Below are 20,314 nucleotides of genomic sequence, written 5' to 3' on the forward strand. Positions count from 1 at the left end.
AATTTTTTTTTCTCAATAAAAAAAAATCTTTAAAAACAAACAAACAACAAAAAAAGAATACTTCCCTAAAAATCTTGCTTGGAAACTGAAGTACAGCATGTTTACTCTATTAATACTTTATTGTGAGCTCCTAGAACACTGAGTTCCTGATACCTAACTTAACAGAAGTCTTATGCTTTCTTCACAGTTTTAGGCTGCAGTACAGGGAAACAAAAACACGCACAAACTGCAAATAACATTTGACTAGTCCAGAGTAAATGTTAACATAACTGCAATTGCTTCCTAGCAAAGACACAGATAACTCTGATTTAGAGAGATTGTAAGTGGCTTATTATAGACATGTTATAATTTTCTGAGTATGTGTATAAAGTTAGATGTTGAGTTGAGAGCCTGTGAGGTTTGCTGCGCTTCAAATGGAGCTTGACTCATTTCCATGGAATCAGCAGCTAAAAGATAAACAAGTATTGGTCTATTCTATGAAGCTGCTACATGGGGTGGACACAGAACAGACAAATGTCTGCTATCCAAGATCATTTGCTACACTTGCTCTAGAACCTAAGAAAGAACATGGATATCATTGCTGGGGACCTTCACACACACAGCAACCCTACGTAATAGTGAATGTGCTAATTAGGCCTATTGCAACCTTTAATGGAGTTGCAGCTATGAGATGAGTCAGACAGAAGTAGGCTTTTACACTGGACAAAACTGACTCCCTCCTGATAAAAATCATACATTCTCTTTAATCTCCCCAATGATGTAAACCTAATTTAAAACCTTATTTGGTAACTGACCATGGCAACCTAAATCTATAATCCTAATACTTGAAAAGATGAGATGGGAAGACAGGTTAACATCATCTTAGATTTCACAGAAAGTTCAAGACCAGTCTTGGGCTATGTGTTGGCCAGTTTTATACTAACAGGACACAAGCTAACGTTATCTGAGAGGAGGTAATGCCAATTGAGCAAATGGCTGCATAAGATTGGACTATAAGCAAACCTGTAGGACATTTTCTCTCCTCCTTCCTCTCCCTCTCTTCCTCCCTTCCTCTTTCCTTCCTCCCTTCCTCCCTCCCTTCCTTTTTTTCTTTTCCTTTTTTTTTTTGAGACAGTGTTTCTTTGTGTAGCCCCAGCTGTCCTTGAAAACACTCTGTAGACTAGACTGGCCCTGAAATTAGAGATCCACCTGCTTCTGCCTCCCCAGTACTGGGATTAAAGGTTTGGGCACCACTGTTCCACATGACATCTTCTTAATTAGTGATTGATGTGGGAGGGTACAGACCACTGTGGGTGGAACTACTTCTTGACTGATGGGTTCAATAGAAATGGAGCTGAGCAAGCCCTGAGGAGAAAGCCAGCAAGTCGCACCCCTCCATGGCCTCTGATCAACTCCTGCCTCCATGTTCTCACTTAGTTTGCCTCCTGCCTTGGTTTCCTCTAATGGATTGTGATTCTGGTTGTGTAAGCCAAATAAATCTTTTCCTTTCTATGTGGCCTTTATGGCGTTTCATCACAGCAATCTAAACTTTAAGGCAGGTTATGATATCAAGACACATCTTAAAAACAATAAAGAAAAAGCTTACTAAAATATATGCTTTTTTTCTTACAAAAAGTATGTACAACAAGAACTAAATTGAGAGCTAAAGGTGGAACTATATCTGATAATAATTTTAAGAAAGGTAGAATTATTGCTGTAAAAATTACTGTAATTATTCATATTACAATATGAGTCTACAAAGGGTTTTACTTGTGATAATTCAAAATTCATGTGTTGTCTCCATCTGTTAATAGAGACATAATGATAATAAAGGCAGAAGTATTTATTCTATTGAAATCTCTGTAAGCCCTTCAACTGAACTTCACCCTAGAATAGAGCATAAATAAGCAAGCAGTTTTTTGGTATCCCTCCTTCTTCATTCCAGTTTGGTAAATGTTGATAGAACAAAGGGAAGAGGTGGAAACGTTGGTGTTCATGATCGGGCTTGACAATGTGGACTCTCACAACAGATCATCTGGTTTTAATCCTTGAATTTCTGTGCAGTCATGGGTAATGTGCTCAATTACTCTATGCCTCACTGGCCCTTCTGTGAAGAGGAATAATAACGTGTGCCACTAGGATTGCTGTGAGCGGAAATTCACTTGGCTTTAAACCAGCCTCAGCAGAGTTCACACTGTTACTTCTCACTTCACTGCTGTCTAGCACATTATACATGGAAACAAGGCCCTCAACATGAGCAGCTGATTGGCTAAATGCAATTATTGCAATTATCCCTTTAGTTTCTTCTTTAAAGATTTATTTTAGGTGTGTGTGTGTGTGTGTGTGTGTGTGCAGGTGCCCACATAGGCTAAAAGAGTGTTGGATCTTTCATGGAGTAATAGGCATTTGAACACAGCTCCAAAGGGCTGCCAAGACCAGGACTCAGATCTTCCTTAAAAGTAGCACATATTCTTTTTTTTTTTGTGTGTGTGTAGTGTTTCTTTACTTTTTTTTCTCTTCTACACAGATAATATATGTTACAGAAAGCAATGCTTTTCTATCTCAAATATATCTCTTCAAAGCAACTTTAGATTTTTTTTTTGAGAAAAAAAATTTCCACCTGCTCCCAGCCTCCCACTCCTCCCACCCTCCCCCCACTCCTCTCCACCTCCCTCTCGAGTCTGAAGAGCAGTCAGGGTTCCCTGCCCTGTGGAAAGTCCAAAGTCCTCCCCCCTCCATCCTGGTCTAGGAAGGTGAACATCCAAACTGGCTAGGCCCCCACAAAGCCAGAACAAGAAGTAGGATCAAAACCCAGTGCCATTGTCCTTGGCTTCTCAGCAACCCTCATTGTCCGCCATATTCATGTCCGGGTTTATCCCCTGCTTTTTCAGTCAAAATCCAGCTGGCCTTGGTGAGCTCCCAAAGTAGCACATATTCTTAATGGCTGAGACATTTCTCCTGCGTATTGCTTTTCACAACTGAAAGAACTAAATTGCTAATCTCTGAAACTTTAGCAACCAATGTGCACACCGAAAATATAAGTCTTTGAAAAGGGTTCTCACTATCAAACATTAAAGACAATAAGAAATAACAGAGACGAAGTTTTGCTTCACTATTTAGTGATGCCACATACAATAACGCTTCAGAAAATTCATACAGAAAAGAAACTTCAAGTACTAAAAACACATTTGGTGTTTCAATAACAGCAAGTGACTAATTCTTAAATGAAAACCTCTTGACTAAAGTTAAAGATACAAATTTATTCCTCTTCTTGTTTTCTTGCAGGAGCTGAAAGAATGCCCTACAGAGGTCAGACTATTTGAAAAAGTGGGCTGTAGTGGTGACAATTCAGAAGCACTAAATAATACAAATCTCATAAATGAGTTATTTAACTATTGCATATTTGAACAATGCTTGAAATGAATTAAATTTGTATAATGCAGTTATAGGAGAGAATTTTCTGTGCACTTTGGATACCTTTTTAAATGAGATATTATAAAGTTATATGTTGCAGTTGGGTTCAATTTACAAAAATAATGATATAATATGGAAAATTAATCTTAAATTGGACCTAGTGAATGTGTATATACTTAAATCAAGTAATAAGTTCTCAGTAATGGTCGAATTATACAAGTACAAACTAGATTGGAATTTGTTTAGGTCAAGTTCACCGTTAGCACTGCCTGTGTTTGCTTACGCACACTGCAAACTTTAAGTAGTATGTGTGGTATATTCAGAAGCAATTGATAATAAAAGGTACACAAACTAGGATATGGTTGGGGGTGGTGCAGAAGAGTGAACCACACTTACAAATCACCTGCCCAGAGGTCTTCCTGGTGGGATTTACAGTGAGGACTGCCTAGGAGTTGGTACTCAGTAGCAGATGGAAGCCCAGTTCTCACTTCTGTGATCAGATCTTACTACAGCAGAGAGAAAGGTACTGAATGGGCCATGCCTTAAAATGAGCTTGAATTTGGCTCTGCTCTTTATTGTGGATGGATGCTCCTAAACTGGCTTATTACCTCCATGAACTTCAAGTTCTCTGTCTGAAGCATGAGTGCGCTTCTTGTTCTTTCTGTTTCAGAATTGGTATGGTCCCGGAAAGCATGGACACTGAAGTGTTCTGAGGATTATGTAATGCTTCTAAAACATGACTGATTGTATTTATTCAGGGATGAAGAATAATTCATCTTCCCCTGCTATATTCTAGTTTCAACGTAGTGATTCAAGAAACGTATGAAAACATTTACCTTTTTAGGATCTTTGCCTCGCTTTTAACAATATTCAGCCATTAAATGCATCTGCAGGAGTAAATCCCCCAAGTGCTGGCAGCAGTGTAGAGATGTTAAGTGTACTTAGTACAGCAGATGAGAGCGCACTGACTCTCTGTTTCTTAACAGAGACTTAAGCACTGACAACTGATTTTTCCATTTTCAATTTTTTTGGACATTTTTCTTCAATTATATGGCATTCAAAACATTTTGTGAATAAAGACTGTTAATTGCATAGCATTGTAATATTTTTGCTTGGCACTTTATCAAAATGAAATTTTGGTCATTCATATGTATGCTATTTTCTATTCCAAGCATCTTATAATTAAAGAAGTATCTATGAGCTATTATTTTGATGAATAAAATAACTTAGTGCAAATAACCCAAAGAAATACATTAGAAATCCACACATCTTAAAGAATATCACATTCCTGCACATATAATATTACTGGATGTTTCAAAGATGACGCCAATATTTGTATTTAAATAAAGACCCTATACAGATTTTGAAATATATCTTAATATGATGTTAAAGTGACTGACTCATTGGAAAGCTTATATAAAACTCAAGATTTTTTCCTTTTAATGAATTTATATATTAGATTTAAAAGCAACGGAACTAGAGATTTTAAAATTCTAAATGGACTTTATAGAATGGTTGCTTAACATATATTCTGCTAACAATTAGAGAGAGTCATAATCTAAGACAGAATATGCACTGAAATTATTAAGGACACAATTATATACTATGATAATTTGAAAACATTTAGTATCAAACACATTTTATCAACAATAGTTACCTATCAGTTTATAAAAGCATTGTATAAGCTATATTCCCAAACCTTACATCATTTTACTATTATCTATATATCACTATTATGATCATCATTATTATTTATTTTTGAGATAGGATTTTTGTAAATTTGGCTGCCCTGGAATTCTCTTTGTATACCAGGCTGGTCTTGAACTCAGAGATCCACCTGCCTCTGCTTCCCAAGTGCTGGGATTAAAGGTGTGCGCCACCACTGCCTGCCGAAGGGAACATAAACTCAAATGAGAGATTTTTTTTTCATTTTAAAAATTTTTATTCCAGTTCATTCTCTCTTTAAAATTTTTTTAAAACAATCTTATTTTACACACTCCCAGTTTCTCTTCCTCTTTTCTTCCAGCTTCTCCCAAATTCTCCCCACCCTACCCCCATCCACTCCTCAGAGAGAGTAAGGCCTCCTATGTTGAGTCAAGAAAGTCTGTCAAGGAAGTGCTGACACTGAGACCCTTGGAAGAGCACAAAGCACTCCAAACCACATCACTGAAGGCAGGACCAAGGCCCTCATCCCTGTATCTAGGCTGAGCAAGAATTGATTCCAAAGAGCTAGTACATCCAATAGGGATAAATAAATAAATACTGGTTCCACTGCTAGTGACCCACAAACTGCCCATGCCCACGCAATTGTCACCAACATTCAGAGGACCTAGTTAGGTCTTATACAGGTTCCCCTGCTATCATCCCAGGGTCAGTGAGCTTCCATTAGCTCAGGTAAGCTGTTTCTGTGGGTTTCCCCATCATGGTCTTGGCCCCTTTGCTCATAATCTCATAATGTTGCTCCTCCCTCTCTATGACTGCACTCCAGGAGTTCAGACCAGTGCTTAGCTGTGGATCGCTGCATCTGCTTCCATCAGTTACTGGACGAACATTCTAAGATTTTTTTTTAATGATATGAAATTTAAAATAGCAATTCTGAGAAATCATAACAGTAACATCAGTAACCTTCAAAGTTGTTTGACCCTGAAGATGAAGCACTTTCACTTTTTGTTATTAATTTTATAGCTGTACTAAAATTCATAAAGAATTGTTGCTATTAATAAAGAGTTTACAAGGACAAGAAGTACAAACCACACATACAGAGTCATGATGTAATCAACCTGCCATGAATAGACAACATCCAAAGCTAATCCGGGAATCAACATAACCCACTGCCACCTGTATACATATACTGAGAATATATACACTAGCCGACAGTGGTTGAAAACAAACCTATTTTATGGTAAACTGCTGAATTACAGTGTGATTATGAGGAACTGTATTTAAAGACAGAAAAAGCATGATTCTAGGAATTTTTGCTGTTAATGTAAACTTTAGTTGCTTCTTAAGTCCTGTAGTGTTGAAAAATCTAAGTTGAACAATCCTAAATTGGGCAATATATATAAAAAATACTTCACAGATTAATTAAGTGTAAACATTGAATAATATCAAAAATATTTGTGCTCTAAAAGTAATTTCTGTTTATACAATTTAGTACATGATTAAATACACTATAACCATGCCATTTCACCATAGTGCACTCTGAAAAGTGTGTCATAGCGTAGTTCTGTCACTGTGGGCCTACCACCTAGGGTATTGTATAAGGATGTCTACATCAGTAGCTGAAATAGTCCTACATGACTAGGAGTGAATGCAGTCAGCTACTGAGCAAAAGATTATGATACTTGACTACTTTATAAATTAACAAGTATACATACATCTATTAGTTCATACATCATTAATATTAAGAGAAATGTATCATGGAGAAGAGTTTTCAGACAGAGTTTTTTGTCCCTTTCTATTTGTTAGGTCTGGTCCTCAAGCATTTTCTTGTTAGTATCATCTTACTTCGAGGTAATGCAGAAGAACATCAGTGTAACTTTGTAACTTGTGGTATTTGTTAAATTAAGTCTTTACACGGAAATGTTATGATTAAGCTGGACATAAATACATATAAACATATATATATACATACATACATATATATATATATATATAATTGAAACCAGCAATTAGCTACTTTTAAAAATCTGGCTAATATTATCCTTGAGTTATGACTGTGAAGACAGATGAATAAATGCCAGTCCAGATTTGGTTTTCTGACTTAAAAAAAAAAATCACAGCTCATTTGGCCCATGTCCTAGTTTGAGCTCAGCAATTTTCATTCTTAGATTCTAGTTTTAGGATGAGGGCACTCTGTCTAGACCAGAAAAGAGTGAACATCGCAGGACACAGCTGACCTCTCCCCTTTCTCTCCAAATTCTCTAGCATATAAAGTAAGGGATCCATAACAAATTCACCTGATGACATGTAGCTGTTGTGGCCACGTCTGCTCAAATATTAGGACTTGAGGGACACTGTGACATATGGCCTGAAACACAGACATATGAGAAAAACTCCTTCGCATTGGAAAACATATTACTCAAATGAGAAAATATGATAATGGCTAAAGAACATAGGGATGAAAAGCCAGTCAAATTTAGTATGCTGTTCAAGCTAAAAGACCACGGTGTTCATGCTTCTATTCTCCCATATTTGAGTAGTAGTAATACGCCAGTAATACACATTCATTAAACATTTAAATAAATATCTATAATTAAAATTTGACATAGTATATGTGCAGATATTAAGATGCAAGTAAGTTTTCTTTGTAAAAATTTGTTCTGAAAAACGTATTATTCAAATTTTAAGTGAAATTTCACTTTGTAGTGATCAAATATTTGAAATAGAAAGGTCTTGAATACATACATATCCATAATCTATAAATATTTATTCACTTATAACTAGCTAAGGAAAAAGAGTTTAGAGCACACATAAAACACTTCTATTCACCTGTAATAAATGGACAAATGCAGAAATACGTATCATTCATAGAGGTATTTTTTTTGCTCTCAATACAATATTTTAGAATGAGAGTAGGCCCCACATCAAGCCTTTGATGAACACCTAATTAATCTACTGTGCCCATGTGTTGGCTTTGGATTGAACAGATATTCAATAATGACTTACGCTTTTTACCTGAGGTAATGATGATACTCTATGCCCAGATAAATATGAAGAGATCACCCAAAACAGTGATCTTGTGCAAAAGTAGCTAGAGCTGCCAATCACCACAGACATCTCAATGATTTTTAACAGAATATATGTATGTGGGTCTGTTTGTGGGTATGTGTATGTGAGTACAGGGGCCAGAGGGGAGCACTGGATACCCTGAAGTTGGAGTTACAGGTAAGTTGTAAGTCTCTGGATGTGAGTGCTGGGAAACAAACCTGGATCCTCTGGAAGAGCAACATGCACACTTAACAGCTGAGCCTTCTCTCCAGCTACGATATAGTAATTTTGAACTATGATTTGCTTGCTGTATAATACATAGGGCCTTTGCTGGATTTGTAGTAGTTTCATTGAGCACAAATAAATGATCCATGTAAATAAGAGAAAACTCATCCAATGATAGCAAAATTGAAATCTGCTTTTTAATAATTCCCTTAATAGTCATTATAGCAGAGAATTTGTGTTTCAGGCATTGCAGTTCTAAATATCATTTTAAAGTAGTTGTTAATTAAATGTAATTAGTTGTACCTAGTAACAAAGCATTCTGTGAATATTAAATTTTGTGAGCTTCAAACATAAAAATATGTAATAAGCCAAAACCAGCTCCATGTCAAGCACCATATCGCTACAGATTAATTTTCCTGTTTGATAAGTTAATTATTTTGATTAGCTATATATAATTTCACCCATTTTTACACATTAAAAGGGAATGTTCAAAATGTGTTGTAGTAAATTCTCAAAAAATTAAATAAAAATTTGTTTTCAAAAAGTTATGTCCTTTCCCCAGATGGTGAGCAGCAGGCGCCTAGGCTCTTCTTCGAGGAGGAGGTGGGCATTAGGAGTATTTATGGATTAAAGCTGGCCTTCCCTCAGGGAGTCAACACTGTCACTGGGGAAAGAAACAGCAACTGTGTTTCTCCAGGGAAGAGGCAGCTCCGTTTCTTCGTGGCACTTGGCTCCTGAAACAAACACCCTCACATAACATCCACACTGCCATTTCTGACAGACAGTGAGAAGTGCGAGCAGACACGCCACATAATTCAGGGAGGAAAGAGGATGCCAGCCACTTGCGTCAGATTATTCAATCAGCTGCTTGAATGGCAAAAAATAGAAGCTAAGTCTAATTCCCACAGGACTTTAGGATCAGAGCCCATTGCTTTGAAATAGCATCCAGGGAGGCTCAGGCATGTTCAATGCTCGGCTTGGCTGACGTCGGGGGCTGCTGGGCAAAGACCTGGTAATGAGGTCTCATTATGAACTTTTCACACACAAAAAAAAAAAAAAATACTAAAAATGGGAACACTACTCACTCTTACTATTGCAGCTATCAGAATACAGTGACTTGTGCTTTGCATTGTTTCTGCCTTGGAAACAAGACTTGGCAGCAGCATCCAGGCAACCGTAGTCCTCTTGCCCCAGTCTGCGGAGTGTGTGGATTACAGGCATATACCACCTTCCCTGGCTTATTATGATATTTTCTTTAATTAACATGACGACCCTGTTGTCCCTGTTTTTAATTTTAGGAAAAGAAGTTCAGAGCTAAAAGCAACTTACCATAACTCACCTTGGTAGCAAATGAATTACATATCAGTTTTATTTGACACACTGAGAACCTAAGTGGTAGCCCAAACTACTCAAACAAACAAACTAACAAAAAGAAACAGAAAGGGAACTAGAGAGCCGAGTGGACAGTGTACATGTTTTAACTGATCTCAGATACAATCAAAGAGCTGCATTAGGATGCTGTGTAAAATTACTGTCAGTGTTCTGGAAGAAAAGAATAATAACAAAGAAATTCACACTACCCTTATACTCAAACATTCTGAAAATCAGCTCAGTTTTTTTTTCTTTCTTTCATGACATCATATTGCCTTCTCATCTCGTTTCCCATGCTGCCCACTAGGAGGGAGAATTTAAACACTGCAAACATTTTGTGTGACAGGGTATTGCCTTTGATGTCTAAGATAACCAAGACATCAGGTCCCATCCCCATGTTCAATGAGCTTGTCTTCTGTCAGATCATTTTGAATAAGGTTTCATTGGGGGTGAATGGTGACTTCACAATGCTGCATGGTGGTATTTGAATTACTGGCTCAAACCATCATGTAAGTGAAATTGAATTCAAATGACTAGGTTTTTGTTTCTCAGAGACAGAGGGTGCGGAAGAAAGGGAGGGTATTGATTGTCAGATCACCTAAGACCAAAGAAGAAGATACAGACAATTGTGAGCCATGTGTGGGTGCTGCGAATTTAACCCAGATTCTCTGGAAGAGCAGTCAGTGCTCTTCTTAATGGCCTAGCCATCTTTTCTGCCTTAGTTTTTAACTCTATTGAGAGGCAAGACATTTGGTGACAAGGATTTGTTAAAATTCACTTTTGAGGAGAATGCTAGTATAGTCTCTTCAGAATAAATCTCAAAAATCAGCAAGTGTACTTTATAATTAGAAATATAAGCAGAAAAAATAACAACATCTTGAATTTTGTAGGCAAATGAATGGAGCTAAAAAGCATCATTTTGAGTGTGGTAACCTAAACACAGAGAGACAATTATCACATGTACTCATAAAGTGTTTTTTAAACATAAAGCAAAGAAAACCAGCCTACAAATCACAATTCCAGAAAACCTAGACAACAATGAGGACCCTAAGAGAGACATACATAGATCTAATCTACATGAGAAGTAGAAAAAGACAAGATCTCCTGAGAAAATTGGGAGCATAAGGACCTTGGGGGAGGAAGGAGGCAGGGAGGGGAGCAGAGAAAAATGTAGAGCTCAATAAAAATCAATTTAAAAAAGAAATATTAAAAAAAGAAATATAAATGTGTATTTTTTACTGAAAAAGTTGGTATTTTACTGATATACTACCAGTTAGTAGTTAAAATCTGCTAGTCTTTAAATCTAAGCTCAGGCTTGAGGACTAGGGAAGATTATTACCAGTGTTTCTTTCTGACACCCACCAACTCTTAAGGGCACTTCAGTGACGTCTAGCAGGATGAGTTTGCAATTGCATAGAAGTTTTGAGATCTGGCTGTTCTCTTCCTGTATTACAGTTATCAAGAGAAGCTGAGCACAAAAGGACAGGGATGAAGATATAAGAAAAGGCAATAAAATATTTGCTGACTTTTCTGTTTATTCAGTTGAATTCAAGGTTATACAGAAAAAGGAATCCAGGAGATTGTGTGCACTGTAGCTATGATCACAATGACAAGCTTAATGCTTGTACCTTTATTCTCATAGCTACTACCCTGTACTGTTTAGGAAGTGCCTATGTTGTTCATATAGGAAAAGGTCAGAATGGGTATTCTAAGTTTGCTTTTCTGAGAAATAAGGACAGTGGTAAGTAAGAAGAGAACTGTTTAGCAATAACAAAACCATCCATAAAAAATACCATCACTATTCCTAGGAATACAGTTACTCACTCCTAGACTGTGTGTAGCTTTTTTGTTTTTGGCTGTAGCCACATAGTTAAGTGTCTGTTTCCTATTTATTTATTTATTTATTTATTTATTAAAGATTTCTGCCTCCTCCCTGCCACCGCCTCCCATTTCCCTCCCCCTCCCCCAATCAAGTCCCCCTCCCTCATCAGCTCGAAGAGCAATCAGGGTTCCACTATGGCATTCTTTGTCAGAGAAAAAATATTTAATAATGAATTAAAACTGAGGCTATTTCAAAGTGGGAGAGACATGCTGAGGACATGTTTGTGGGGAATAGAATAAAGGAGTTATGGGTGTGCATGGTAAAGATGTATTATATACACATAGGAAATTGTCAAGGGATAAATAAAAAAATTAATAAATATTAATTTAAAATAGGGGCCATATTCACACAGTGGACTATGATATACTAAATCAAAAAAAATACCATCACTACCTGTCTAGGGCCTACTTTGTGGAATGATTTTGTTCATTAAACACAAATTCTTACAACCAATTAATTTTAAATGTCCCTTAAATATACATCACAACATCTATTCTTTCATCTTTATATCAGAGTATTTCCCCTCCCCTGCACAAAACAGCTAAGATACACTTGGACAGTGAGTAGGCACATCCCTAGTTCCAGCTATGCTTTCCATGTTCCAAACACTGGGTTATTCAGCTCAAGTACTAGCTGGCAGATTTCTTTAAAATTGTATTTCAAGAAGAGAAATTGGGGAAGAGCTTTAATAACATTGGCATAGGGGATAACTCCCTGAACAGAACACCATTAATGCAGGCACTAAGATCAATATTAATAAAGAGGACCACATAAAATTGAAAGCCTTCTGTATGGCAAAGGACACTATCAACTAGACAAAATGACAATATACAGAGTGGGAAAAGATCTTTACCAACTTCACACCTGATAAAGGGCTAATATCCAAAATAAGTAAAACAACAACAAGAACAAAAACTCAAGAAACTTGACATCATAAAATTAAATAATGCAAACCAAAAAAAAAAATGTGGTACAAATATAAACCAATAACTTTCCATAGAAGAATCTCAAATGGCTGAGAAACACTTAATGCAATGTTCAACATCCTTGGCCATCAGGGAAATGCAAATCAAAATAATTTTGTGATTCCATTTTATGCCTGTCAGAATGGCCAAGATCAAAAACACAAGTCACAGTTCATGCTAAAGAGGATGTGGACCCAGGGAACCACTCCTCTACTGCTGGTGGGAATGCAAATTGTACAGCCAACTGGAAATTAATACAGAGATTCCTGAGAAAATTTGGAATCAATCCACCTCAAGACCCAGCTATAGCACTCCTGGACAGATACCCAAAGGATGCTCCATCCCACTCTGATGACAATTGCTCAACTATCCTCATAGCAGCTTTATCTGTAATAGCCAGAAGCTAAAAGCAAGCTCGCTATCACTCAGTCGAAGAATGGGCTAGAAAATGTGGTGCATTGTCACAATGGAACATCACTCAGCTGTTTAAAAACAAAACAAAAATGAAAATAAGCAAAACATACACATGCCAAAACAAACAAACAAACAAACAAACAAAAAACAACAGCCAGTCTTTGGTGGCTCAGGCCTTTAATCCCAGCACTCAGGAGGCAGAGGCAGGTGGATCTCTGAGTTTAAGGCCAGCCTGGACTGCAGAGCAACAGCTAAAGCTACACAGAAAAACCCTGGCTGTCCTGGAACTCACTTTGTAGAATAAGCTCAGAGCGAGTTCCAGGACAGCTAGGGTTACACCAAAAAACCCCGTCTCAAAAACAAAAACAAACAAAAGTAATATCATGAAATTTTCAGGCAAATGGATGGAAGTAGAAAAAAAAATATTGAGTGAGGTAACCCAGACCCAGAAAGACAAAGATCGTGGGTACTCACTTAGTAGTGTAAAGCAAAGGATAACCGTGGGACAGCTCACAAACCCAGAGAGGCTAAGTAACCAGGAGGACTTAAGCAGGGTGAGGGGTTGGGGGGGGGGTTGCAAGGATCCCTGGAAAGAGGAAATAGAAGAGTGTATGGGGGATGAGTGGGGTTGGTAATAGGAGGAATCCAGTTTGGGCAGGGAGGGAAAAATTACTAGAACCCCTGGAATTGGGCTGCATTTTGGAGGCAAGGTGGAAACCTAGCACAATGGAAACTCTACAGAATCTAGGAGAGTAACCCTAGCAAATGGGGGATACAGAGCTTGAACAGGCCATCTCTGTAACCAGGCTAGGCTTCTTCAAGGGGAGGAATTGGGACATCAACCAACCACATAACTTCTGACCTACAGTTTGTGTTGTTATTGGAGGGTTCTGGAACTGGAGCCTAACAGAATCAGCATGAACAAGATCAGAGAGACTTCATCCAGCAACTGATGGGAGCAGGTGCAGAGAGCCACAGCCACACATCAGGCAGAGCTTGGGAATCCCCAGGAACAGCAGGAGGAAGCATCTGAGGAATCAGAGGGGTTAGGGACACTCCAAGAACATAGCTCACAGAATCAATTGACTGGGACTCATGGGGGCTACAGAGGTCAGAGAGCCTGTAGGGGTCTTACCCAGGTCCTCTTTATATATGTTATGGCTGAAAAGTTTGGTGGTCCTGTGGTATTTTTAACAGTGGGAACCATTTCTGCCTTGTTTGCCTGCTTGTGGAACGCTTTTCCTCCTGTTGGGTTGCTGTATCCAGGCTTGATGTGATGGTATACACTAGGTCTTATTGTAGCTTGGTATGCCTTATTAGATCTGCTCTTTTCTGAGGGGAGGTGGATTTGGGGGAGAGGGAAGGGGAGAGAGATGGGGAAGGGGCAAGAAGAGGAACTGTGGCCAAGATGTAATATATGGAAGAAGAATAAAACAAACAAACAAACAAACAAACAGAAAGATAGATTACACCAGTACGACAAGGTAGAAGATTTACCACAAAGCTGGTCCATAAATTTAAACCTAAAAACAGAATATGTTTTAGATTAGGCTAGATACAAGTATTCATTTCTGGGACTTAAGACAAAGAAAAATTGCTTCAGATCATTTTACACTAATTCATCGTTCTTACAAGACTTGACATCTGTGATGCACTGGCACCATTCTGAAATGACAAAATATGTGAGCCTTGAAATCTTCCAATATTTATGCAGAGTGTTTTCCTTCACAAACTACAAATGACAAAATGTGAGACTGTCTCCTTACTCAGATCACGCGAGATGGATTCCCTTTTATTACTGGGTTCATTTACAAGATTGCTGGAACTGGTTCAGCAGTAAACATAAATACTATCTGCTGAACAAGATCACAATTTTTTTAATTAGCTTACATATTCAAGTGTAAATGTTTAGGCAGTCTCCCACCAAATGTAAAAGGAATTACTTTTATGTTATATGTAAACAGTATGTATAACTTCATGTTATATACATATAAACTGCTATATCTGTAATAATATAAGCATGACTTGAAATCACCACAAAATTTTGAACTTAGTACATAATTATCCACTGATTTTGGCTGGATAAATTAGGACACACACATAGAAAACTGGTAAATATCACTTGCTTTCTAAAAAGCAGTATAAAATATAAAGTACTGAAAGTGTTCTGCTACCAAAAATTACAAAATCTAGTATAAGCCTAGAATAAAATAGCTTTAAATTGAAATAAAATCCTGGCACATAGTGGAATGGATAAATTCCGAAGGCATCGTGCTAAGTGGAAAAAGCCAAACAAAATCAGACACAAAATAGGAAATTCTATGGTCACAAATAGAGAGTGCTGAGGGGCACAGAGAACGATAGAGAGTCTGTTAGGGTAATGAAAAAATTCCGAAAATGGATAGCATGGTGCTTGTAGACCATTGCAAATATAGGTAACTAAATAAGTTAAAATGGTAAATTGATGTGTTACATGACTTCAAATTTTATATAGTTAAATTACTACATTAATTTTAAGATACATACAATCTATACACTATTTGTGGCCTATTTTCCTAATGTGTGTACACTCATCACGCTTTAAAAATTATAAAACATACTATAAAATGTTAATTTATTTCACAAATCACCAGCAGCTATGTCAGATAGCTCCAGCCTCCTTACATTCCAGCTTAGACTTATAATGCACTTTTATTTATTCAAGGCGCTGTGTATCTCCTTAGCCTGTCTGGCAGATGAACATAATTTATCATTGTTTCCTTCACTTGACTATGACAAATAAATTACCTCACATAGCAATATTAAGAATAAATTACAAGTGAAGGAGATATACATTTTCCCGATGACGAATGGGTGTGTCTAACAGTGGACTACTGCAGTCAGCTTCTGGCCACGCTTGTCTAAACGCTTGTCGCACAGTCCTTTCATCCCCGCTAATTCCTGACCATGTCCCTGGACACACACCTGGGCACTGTGAAAAAGGCCACAGGAATATGCTAATTGAACTCCCAGACTTTGTTTTAGATGTCTGTGTTTGATAAGGACACAGTGCAAGTTCACACAAAAGGGTGCAAGACATAAAATCTATAGAAATTTAAACATGAGGAAGAAAGTTTATCTCATCAGAGGAAGCTTCATGGAAGAGTCAGAGGCAGTGGTGAACACATTTCAAGACATGGCAGGACGGCTAACCAGGCCTGCAAGAGGAGACAAGCGTAGGTATGAATTTATGTTTGGCTGTGTGTAGGGGCAGCCCCAGCCAATCACCTTGCTTGTAGGGCGGGGTCACCTGAGGATATGTTTTACTAATAAATATTGCTGGTGTGCTGTCCGCCGCCCCTTCTGCTTTCCTGTTCTCTGCTGGAACCTCTGGTTCTGTAAGTTTCTTTCCCAATTAAAGCTGTATATATTATCACAATTTCTGTCTGCCCACATTTAAGCCGCTACAGCTGTGTGTGGGATACTTTGAGATGGTTACTGAGCTGGATGAAGAGCTATCACTTTGCATGGTGTATATCAGTTATTATAAATACTGAAAAGAGTATTGTGGAACTCTGCCCATTAAAGCACCACTGGTAATATTCAAAGTAGCTTTTGTGTTTGAGCCAGGGTCTCATATTCTAGCCCAGACCTCCAATATAATACCATTTTCCCTACTGATTCTCACTGGAGGAACTGGATAAACAAAATTGACATTTCTTCCTTCACCTTTCCACTTTTCAGTATTCCAACTTAAGGCTATTTTAGATGTAGTTAAGAGCAGCAAGACAAGACTGTAGCTCCTCTTTTGTCATGAGAGGTCAACTCCGACCTCTTTGTTTGCCCCTGTGTAGGCTCTGCTATCACTGCTTGCTAGACAGTGTTCAAGGGGTTGGAGAGCAATTGATTGACTTCAATTCTATCTTGTCAAACATACAGAAACACTCCAGTAACCCTGATTCTTGAAGGAGTCTATTCTCCACCTCATTTCTGAACATCAGCAAATTAACTCCTTTTTCCTTCTGAGAAACTTGCAAAGTAAAGAGAATACAGTGATAAATCAATCCTAGTCACAGCACTAATTATGTGTGTGTGTGTGCCATGCATGTGTGTGAGTACATGTGAGTGTGCTGTGCGTGTTGAGTGTGTGTGTATGTGAATGGGTGTGTGCATGTCTCTGTGTGTGCATGCACGAGTGTGTGAGTAAGTTTGTGTATGTGTGTGTTTCTACTGAGAGCTCTAAATTTATAACTATTTCTCAAAATTGTTTAAATGTAACAAGGTCCAAATCTGGAGTTCCGCATGTGTCCTGTCCTCCTCATTTATACCAGAATGAAAATTATATCTTTAAGTTGCTTTCTTCCCTACAAGGTGCCCTTAACTCTAGTCCTTCACTTAGGGAATCAGTTTCCTGTGCAAACATTGGCAGGCATCCTACCAGTTCACCACGCACCAGCCCCTTGATCCTGAACCGATTTCTTGCCAGACAATTCCTTTTCCTCAGAAACCAAATAACGGAGCCTTAGAATTTTCATCACCATTGGAATGTTCTTGGGCATCTCTCTCTTAACCAAAACATATAGCCCTCAACAGTATAGAGATTGTTTTTGTTCCTGTAGAGTCAAATGATCATTATATAATTGAACTTCAATTTAGAATACATTGAGCTAAGTTTTAAAGAGAAAATTATTTATATTTATCAGTTATTTTTCAGAAAAAAATGATTGAGTCATTAAGTATTTTTAAATCAGTAAAGGTCGTGGAAGTGAGGACTCCCACCCCCATCTTAGTCTTTGTTTCTTTTACTAGAAGATGCTATTGAGTCAAAATTCTAGCATCTCAAGTGTTTAATACCTGAAATACAAACCATATTCAAAACACAACAACCTCAGTAAACAAACAGAAATGGCCCTCAGTTCCTGAAAATCCCCAAGACGGTGTGTGGAGTGGGCCATTTTGTGGTGGGCATCCCTCCCTCTGCTCAGAGACTGAAGGTACAGACAAAGGAACGGACTCAATCTTCATAGAGAGGATTTCTCAAAAGCGAATTTGTAATTAGAAAAGTGGTACCAATGCACCCTAGAATTAGCCTGGCTTCAGAGAATCGGCAACACTGGAAAGGGGAAACAAGCAAAGGTGCCGTTGTAGGTTAAATTATGTCTTCTTTTTCATTGCTTTACCTATTATACTGAATAAAATGGCAAGGCTGTTGAGTCAAACTGCCTTTCCAATTTCAAGTGTCGGACGGCAGATCGTTTAAATGAGACAGAATATCAGCTCACAGACTCCCCACAATCTGCCTTTCTGCAACTGCTCTCTGATGGTGAAGTACACATTTGCAGGCCCCACACCAGCCATCTTAACTGCTCCCATCTTATTCAGAGGTATGTCACTAGGTGACAACAAGAATAAGGATCGACCTGGGGGCAGGGGTGGGGAGAGGGAGCCTATGTAAGGAGACAAACCTGGGATGAACAAATAATCCAAGCCTAGGATTGGGCAGACCCCTGGCTGTCTGTCTGCCAATGGGAATGCCCCAGTTGGAGGTTACTGAGGAATCCTGGGGCAAGAACACTACTTGTTGTTTGGAATGGTTGCCCTAAACTCAGCTAATTTTCTTACACCCCAGTGAACTAGAAATTTTAAAGAGAACTGGAAAGACTGCTGGTCCCAGCTTTCCTTTGCCTATGCCTGCACAGAGAGAGCTGTCTGCACAGAGAGAACTGTCTGCACAGAGAGAGCTGCCTGCACAGAGAGAGCTGCCTGCACAGAGAGAGCTGCCTGCACAGAGAGAGCTGCCTGCACAGAGAGAGAGCTGCCTGCACAGCCCAACAGTCTGTTTTCCCATTCAAGCCTTTGTGACTAGCTAAACAGAGTGACTGCAAGAAAGGTATGAAAGACAGTTAAAGAAAACCACGTTGGTCCTGAGTTGAAAGCAGGACATTTTATTCTATGTCTGGGGAATGGAGAAAGTACACCGGTGAAGGTGTGTTAATGATATTCCCAATAAGGAACCCTGTGAGAGCAATGCCCTTTTTGGGTCCTTGATGAAGTCACTCACGGAACTGAAGGAGGATAAGGGACGATGAGTTGTCCTGTGAGTAGATAGAGCATCTCTGAAGATCCATGAACTGACTGACAGAAAAGATGGAAATGAAAGAAGCTGCTAAGTGCAGCTCACACCACGCAGAACTCAGGAGGGCAGCGAAGTTTTCCTTTCACCCAGAGGGACTCCCAGAGCAAAGCATCTAAGCAAGCAGGTGTTATGACATTGAGATGAGTGAAGGAACACCCTTATACCAGGGATGACAAAGAACCAAAGAGGACAACAGAAAGGCAAGATTATTGATGACCTCCCCAACTGCTTCCAAGGATATGGTGCTCCCAAGCCAGGGAGCAATAGCATGAAGGCTGAAGACACAAAGGTGAAACAGGAGCTCAGACTGTTTTATGTTTCGGAATACTCCTCAGTGTCTGCCAACAGGCTACGGAAATGGTTGATCACCTTTAAGAGCTGGAGGCTGAAAGCCCCTTTGTTTGCTCTGGAACACCTCTCTCCTCCCGTGCTTGGCCAATGCAAGGCTGACCAAGCTTTTACTCACTTACTCCTTTTCCCAATGCAGAATGCAGCAGGGCTATCCCTTCTTTCCCGGTTCCTACAAAGCCAGTCATCAATCTGGCGGAAAGCCCGGCTCAGGGCGGCTAGCGCAGGCCCGCGGCTTACCTTCGGGATGAAGAGGCGCGTCTCGCTGCCCTGGGCTGCAGTCCCGCGGACCGTCCGCGTGTGCTGGGATCTATGGGCTCCTGCGGCCCCCGCCCTACCTGCAGCTGCTGCTGCCGCTGGCTACTCCAGGCGGGCCGAATGAAGTCATCCCCCGCCGGAGCAGCGCACTCCGTGCGAGCCGCGGGGGGAGACGCTCCGCTCTGGGTTGCAGGGCACCGCATCTGCCGGCTTCCAACCGACACACGCTGCTCCCCCCGTGAGAAGGCTGATCGTCTGTGAACGATTTTACACACAGGCGGCATTGCCGGATTGAGCAACAAAAGAGAAGAGACAGATAGACCTGGTCTGCAGGGAGTCCTTGCTCTCTGCGCTCCCCTGTCACCGAGGCTGTTTGGACAGCTCCATCTGACTGTGTGGGTTTCCCACCCTCTCCATCTTCCTTATCAGTACTGTTCATTTCGCTGAATTTGAGGGCTGATTGTCTATTGGGATAAGCAGTCAAATACTTCGGAAAAAAATTTAAGTGGGAAATCGGTCTTCTTATATCCCGCACAGGACGATTCATTTGTTTTTCACACACACACACACACACACACACACACACACACACACACACACACACACTCAAAACAGTTATGAAAGCTGAAAGCT

General features: G+C 39.2%; 1 protein-coding gene across 2 annotated transcripts in view; it reads right to left on the bottom strand.

Annotated features, from left to right (window-relative positions):
• Pkia (cAMP-dependent protein kinase inhibitor alpha) overlaps nucleotides 1-19,801 on the bottom strand; it is an 89,773-nt gene extending 69,972 nt beyond the window's left edge. Inside the window, exon 1 of one of the 2 annotated variants that reach the window (XM_005361853.3) lies at nucleotides 19,664-19,801. The gene's annotated coding sequence lies outside the window, so the exon portion shown is untranslated. The remainder of the gene's footprint in view (nucleotides 1-19,663) is intronic. The other variant, XM_013351768.2, reaches the window with a different exon arrangement.
• Nucleotides 19,802-20,314: the final 513 nt, after the last annotated feature.

Source organism: Microtus ochrogaster, linkage group LG5 (assembly GCF_000317375.1).
Source record: "Microtus ochrogaster isolate Prairie Vole_2 linkage group LG5, MicOch1.0, whole genome shotgun sequence".
Classification (NCBI taxonomy): domain Eukaryota; kingdom Metazoa; phylum Chordata; class Mammalia; order Rodentia; family Cricetidae; genus Microtus; species Microtus ochrogaster.